This window comes from Monodelphis domestica, chromosome 4, assembly GCF_027887165.1.
Source record: "Monodelphis domestica isolate mMonDom1 chromosome 4, mMonDom1.pri, whole genome shotgun sequence".
NCBI lineage: Eukaryota > Metazoa > Chordata > Mammalia > Didelphimorphia > Didelphidae > Monodelphis > Monodelphis domestica.
In genome coordinates this window covers 280,148,579-280,153,511 of record NC_077230.1, presented here as the reverse complement: position 1 = coordinate 280,153,511, position 4,933 = coordinate 280,148,579, and positions in this window count along the sequence as shown.

Here is a 4,933-nt window from a genome sequence, read left to right as displayed (position 1 = left end):
AAGGATTAAGTGTTAAAGAGGATGGCCTATGACTGACATGTGCTAGCAAGTGACAAATAAGAAACAACTGACAGACCCCCTGGGCTGTCCTAAGTCCAGCCTAAGCTACCATTGGTACATGTGAGATGCAGAATGTGATGTAAAGAATGGTCTATATATTTCGTGTCACTTCCTCTCAGTGGGGCACTCGCTGGGGCTCTGGTGGTTGCTCTCACTATCTCTCAGAGACATGGGGCTTTTTCTGAGTTGGGAGCTCGTAGTGGCATGCTTGGTGTCTTGGCGGTATGGCGTTTGCAGCTTGTGAGTGAGGTGACTGGGAGAAGCTCTTAGTATGCTTGGTGAGTGGTTTGGCTGATTCCTTTTTCCTTTACCTACTAAAATGCTATCCTCCTAGGGGACCCCTCATCTCGAAGGAGGCCTCATGGTTGGTAGCCAAGCTAGATTGAGAAGTCCCCTTGGCCAAGGCCTCTGAACTCCTGCCTGGCTCAGCCCAGGCTGAAGCAGTTTAAATTCTCTTTCCTCTCTCTCTCTCTCACTTCTTCTTAATTTCTTCCTTCTATTTGTAATTAAAAACACCATAAAAATCCCAAACTGACTTGAGTAATTTATTGGGATTGAATTAATCCCTGGCAACCACTAGTATAATATAATCAGTCAATAACCCCTAATTTTACCCCTTACAGTCTGGCTAATCCACGAAGATTGTGACTAGGACCCTCAAAACTTTTCTTTCCTCTTTCTCTCTTTATTAACTCCTGAAGACAATCTTTTCAGCATCTAATTCAGCAGTTCAAAACACAGCTGCTTAAGATCAGGTGAGTATAAAACATTTTTTTTCTCTTTTCCCTTAATTTGAATTGAACACAGCTTTTTTTTTTGTTAACCTTAAGTGGCTGGACTCTGCCAGGGAAGCTGTTTCTGAATCTCCTTTCCCTTAGGGAACAAACAACCCAATTAGCCAACCCTCACTGACAATCTTAGCTGGCTAGATTACAGTGGTGAGAAAGACCTGAAGAAAGTCCTACTCCTGGAGGTCTACTTTCCTTTTTTTTTCCAAGCCCTCATGTGTCTCTAGTTTTTAAAATTAAGTGAGAAGTAAAAATCCTGGTGAGGCCAGCTAGGAAAAGTGGAGACTTTGCTCAAAGAGAGAAACGGATTTACCCTGGAGGGGAAGAAGAGGAGGCTTGTGACCCCTCCCAAATAAAAAAAAATCAGCCTTAGCCTCAGGCAAAGGGCTTTGTTTTCTGCCCTTCTTTGGCCTAGAGGACTTGATTGGATTAAAAGGTTCTTTAAAAAGGACACTACACTCAAATCTTTTGTTTTCACTCCCTGACTTTAACCCCTAGCCAATATCAATATCTACTGACTAAAACCAAAATTACAAATAATTTAACTATATATATAAATGAATACTACATTCTATGAAATTTTTATGGTATTTGAAAAAATTAGGGACATTAAAGATTTCAGAATACCTCCAATTTTTTATGTTCTTAGGTCATTTAATTTTTATAGTCCTAAATATTGTGATGAGAAATGCTACCTTGAAAAAATTGAAGCAAAAATTCAGGAAAATATACAAAACCAATTGGATAAATACTTCTCACAGGGTCAAATGTAAAATGCTGACCCCACCCAAAACATGTCTGACCCTTACAAACCTGCTTCTGAACCTCTAAATGAGTAAATTCCTTCCCCCTAAACAGAGATAGAAAACACCTCTCCTATAGCTCAGCTGCCGGACTGCTTTTCTTGTGGTCTGCAAATCTTGACTGAACTTACTTCCCAAGACCCTTCTCCTGAAATCCCAACTTCTGAAATCCCAGTTTCTCCTGTTCCTTCTCCCACCCAAAAACCAATTCCAGCCCCAAGAAAATCTTCCTTCTAAAGAAACTCTTTCTAGTCAAACTGACTCACAGGTAACAAATTCAAGTAGAGGCCTTTTTCCTCTAAAAGAAGTACCTGAAATAGGACACAATGGGGATGTGGTGACTCTAAGGCACAATATATCACTTTCTCCTCAAAAAATAAATGGATTCACACAAAATATTCCCACATATGAACAAGATCCCTTTATGGTAACGAAAAAAAATGACAGACATTTTTTCAGTATAATCTGTCTTACAAAGATGTTAAGAACTTGCTCCAGGCTTTCTTAACGGAATGTGAAAAAAATAAAATAATTTCTCATGTCAATAAAGCCTGGGGGCACAATGTAGCACACAGGTCATCTCAGGATCCCAAATGGGACTATCACAACTCTGCGGATTATTTACAACTATATCGTTGTAGGGAGGCCATTCTAACTGCTATGAGAGAGTGTGCTGACAGCACGGATAAGTGGACAGAATTTGAGAAAATTAAGCAAAATGATAATGAGACACCCTCTAGATTCATGGACAGAATAACTGAGTTTGGGGGTCAATACCTAAATTTTGACCTTTCTAAAGAAAATTACATAAGACAAATTAGAAGACATTTTATCAATAACTCTTGCAAAGTGATCAGGGATTATTTTAGAACTCATTGCTCAAGATGGCCTTAAATGGATCTTGATGATTTGAGAAAAACTGCTATATATGTTTCAAAGGGAAACAAAGAAAAAGAGGAAGAGACTAACGATCTCATAGAGAAAATGGAGAAACAATTGAAATATTTAAGAGATAAGATTGATAAACTTGAAAAAGGGCATGATACTGAACCAATGGCACTTGACTGATTTTTTTATTTTGATTTTTCCCCTTTCTCCCAAAAGTTTTAACTTTCTTTGACCACTAGTATAATATAATCAGTCAGTAACCCTAATTTTGCCCCTTACAGTGCTATGGGGCTCTGAACCTCACTTCCAGGGCCTGGGATTTCCAGGAGTGAATCTGCAGTGCTCTTTTGTTGATATATCCTCCATCCTGGGACCCTGGAATTTCCTACACCCTGGTTAGCAGTGTTTTGCCCTGGGGCTATCTTCACTGCTGCCACCACTTCCATGGTGTTATGGAGCTCCGAATTTCACTGCCCCCGTCCAGAACTTCCAGGGGTGACTAAGGTACTTTTTTGTTGGTGTAGTCTGTGTCTGGGGATCCCAAAGATGCATATGTCCTAGTTCTGCATCTGGTTTTATAGGTGGAGTAGGAAAAGGAGTAGAAATGTTCAACCTGTGCTTTTCCCTGTGCAGTTCTCAGTTTCTCCTTTATATCACGGAAATCTACTCTCTCTCTCTCTGCCTACCTTTCACACTGTATTCAGTGGGAGAGCCCTTTACTCATCCTACTTTGACTCCTGTCCTTTTGAGGTACCTTTTAAAGATCAGTTTGGAAAGATATTCAGAATAGTTTCAGGATTCATCAATTCTATGCTGCCCTCTTGGCTCTGCCCCTGGGGAAAGAATTTAGAGATCATCCGGTCCACTGGTTTGTGAATCTCATGGATTCAAGATGATAGTCTGAAAGACCATCATGTCAAAACCTTTTAATGTTTCCTTAAATATAAATGATTGCTCATTTATATTTATATTACAAGCCATCTTGAAACTATCATGGACCATCATCAACTTTCTGCAGGAATAAACTTTATATTGCTTCTCATTGCAGTTTTTTATCTTTTTTATTTTTTAAAAAAACCTTACCTTCCATCTTAGAATCAATTCTATGTATTGGTTCCAAGGCAAAAGAGCAGTGAGGGCTAGGTAATGAGGGTTAAGTGACTTGCCCAGGGTCACACAGCTAGGAAGAGTCTGAGGCTAGATTTGAACTTAGGACCTCCCATCTCTAGGCCTCAATCCACTAAGCCACCCTGCTGATCCCTGATTGCAGTTTTAAAGATGTTTTCAAGTTAAAACTTATACTCAGCTTATGTTACTATCCTTCGAACTAGAGGGTTTTCAAATGAATTGGCTACAATAGTGGTCAGTTATTCAGTAGACTATGAAAATAATGCTGGCATACCAGTGGTAGGAAAGAAGAAAGTCATATTTGAAGAGATTCTTTCTTTACAAAGATTACTAGATAGATAGATAGATAGATCTGATATACACATATATGTAAATCAATTTTAAAAGGATTATACACACAATCTAAGTTTAAATACATTCATCATTAATAGAGCTCTTGTAATTGTTATTCACTCAAGTTTACCTCCTGGATCACATTGTCTGTGAAGTGTTCCTGGCAAAGAACAGCTTGCCATTTCATTCTCCAGTAGATTAAGGCAAAAAGAGATTAAGTGACTTGCTGTGGGTCAAAAGCTAGTAAAGTGTTAAAGGTCAGAAACAAACCCAAGTCTTTCTGACTCCTGGCCTAGTACTACATCTACTGAACCATCTAGTTGACCCTAGTCATTAGTCAAAAGAAAATTAAATATATCATATCAAATATATCTGAATATACATATCATTAAATATATCATATCAAAACATGCTATTCATTTTCAGTTGGTAAGGTGGTTAAAAATGAAAATGAATTTCCATCTCTCAGCAAGAGTTTGTAAAATTCTCCTATGATTTTCCACCAGATGTGTGTGTCAGTAAACTTTTTCACTTTATCCTTGTTGTAAATCCAAAAAGAGAAATAAATTTCAGTGTAGAAGCAGATTTAAGGTTGTGTTTGTCTGGTGTTGAACCAAATATTACAAATCTTTATTCAAATAAAAAAGTCCAACATCAAAATTAATTTTACATATAATTAACATATTATGCTATACATCTTCTAAATTATAATCTAAAATGTTATTGATATTCAATTATATTTGGAAAATAAGAAAATTTAGTATTAACTCTTGCAGATAATAAGTATATGAGTTCTTCCTGAATTCTTTTTTTAATTTTTTAATATTTTATTTTTCCCAATTACATATGAAAACAATTTTAACATTCTTTTCTTTAAATTTTGAGTTCCAAATTCTCTTTCATTCCCTCCCTCCCACCCACCCCTTCCGCTAC